Here is a 1,904-nt window from a genome sequence, read left to right as displayed (position 1 = left end):
CAAGTTTTAGGTATCGATTATTACCTTTTTAGACGGCTTCGGTGCCTTGGACATGATCCAGGACCTTAAGATTTTGCATGAAGGGAGGTCTAGCAGCCGCGTTGCACGGGGGAATGTGAAAAGTGTTCATATGTTGTAAAAACCTGAGATATTCGCCCGTTTTCGTTATTTGCTATGGAATAGACTTTAGCCAGATCGTCATATTGGGCGCTCTTTTCTCTGAAACGGTTACATTTATCGTGTGCAAAGCTTTGTCGCGTGCTGCGGTATGTGGAGACACTAAAAGCACGATAATAGAAAACATAAGAAGCTTCTAAGATGGTGTGATAGCAAAAACGAAGCAGTACAATTCAATTTTTAGCTATCGATTGTTGACTTTTTAGACGGCTTTGGTGCCTTGGACATGAGCTTGGACGTTAAGATTTTGCATGAGGGAGTTCTAGCACCGGTCTTTCACGGGGGAATGTGAAATGTGTTCATATGTAGTGAAAACCTGAGAAATCCCCCCGTTTTGGTCATTTGCTATCGAATCGACTTCATGCCATATCGTCATATTGGACGCTCTTCTCTCGGAAACGATTATTTTTTTCGTGTGCAAAGCTATGTCGCGTGCTGTGGTTGCGGAGGCACTAGAAGCACCACAATAGAACACAGAAGAAGCTTCTAGGTTGATGTGATAGCCAGTACGAAGCAGTACAATACAAGATTTAGTTATCGATTATTGACTTTTTAGACGATATTTGTGCCTTGGACATGCGCTGGGACCTTAAGACCTTGCATGAAAGCAGTCTAGCTGCCGTGTTGGACGGGGGAATGTGAAAAGTGTTCAAATGTAGTGAAATCCTGAGAAATCCATTCGTTTTCGTCATTTGCTATCGAATCGACTTAATGCCAGATCGTCATATTGGCCGCTCTTCTCTCTTAAACGGTTACATTTATCGTGTGCAAAGCTATGTCGCGTGCTGCGGTATGCGGAGACACTAAAGGCGTCATAATAGAACACAGAAGAAGCTTCTAAGTTGATGTGATAGCCAGTACGAAGCAGTACAATTCAAGTTTTAGTTATCGATTATTGACTTTTTAGACGGCTTTGGTGCTTTGGACATGAGCTAGGACCTTACGATTCTGCATGAAGGGAGATCTAGCAGCCGCGTTGCACGGGGGAATGTGAAAAGTGGTTATATGCAGTGAGAACGTGAGAAATCTGCCCGTTTTCGACATTAGCTATCGAATCGACTTTTGCCAGATCGTCAATTTGGCCGCTCTTCTCTCTGTAACGGTTACATTTATCGTGTGCAAAGCTATGTTGCGTGCTGCGGTATGCGTAGACACTAAAAGCAACATAATAGAACACAGGTGAAGCTTCTAAATTGATGTGATAGCCTGTACGAAGCAGTACAATTCAAGTTTTATTTATCAATTATTGAATCTTTAGACGATTTTGTGCATTGGACATGGGCTAGGACCTTGTGACCTTGCATGAAGGGAGGTCTAGCATCCGCGTTGCACGGGGGAATGTGAAAAGTGTTCATATGTAGTGAAAACCTGAGAAATCCCCCCGTTTTCGTCATTTGCTATCGAATCGACTTAATGCCAGATCGTCATATTGGCCGCTCTTCTCTCTAAAACGGTTACACTTATCGTGTGCAAAGCTATGTCGCGTGCTGCGGTATGCGGAGACACTAAGAGCACCATAATAGAACAAAAAAGAAGCTTCTAAGTTGATGTGATAGCCAGTAAGAAGCAGTACAATTCAAGTTTTAGTTATCTATTATTGACTTTTTAGATGGCTTTGGTGCCTTGGACATGAGCTGGGACCATAAGATTTTGCATGAAGGAGTTATAGCAGCCGCGTTGCACGGGGGAATGTGAAATGTGTTCATATGTAGTGAATACCTGAGAAA

This window comes from Schistocerca gregaria, unplaced genomic scaffold (assembly GCF_023897955.1).
Source record: "Schistocerca gregaria isolate iqSchGreg1 unplaced genomic scaffold, iqSchGreg1.2 ptg000244l, whole genome shotgun sequence".
Lineage (NCBI taxonomy): Eukaryota > Metazoa > Arthropoda > Insecta > Orthoptera > Acrididae > Schistocerca > Schistocerca gregaria.
The sequence above is the reverse complement of the archived record's forward strand: the minus strand, read 5'-3'. Positions refer to the sequence as shown.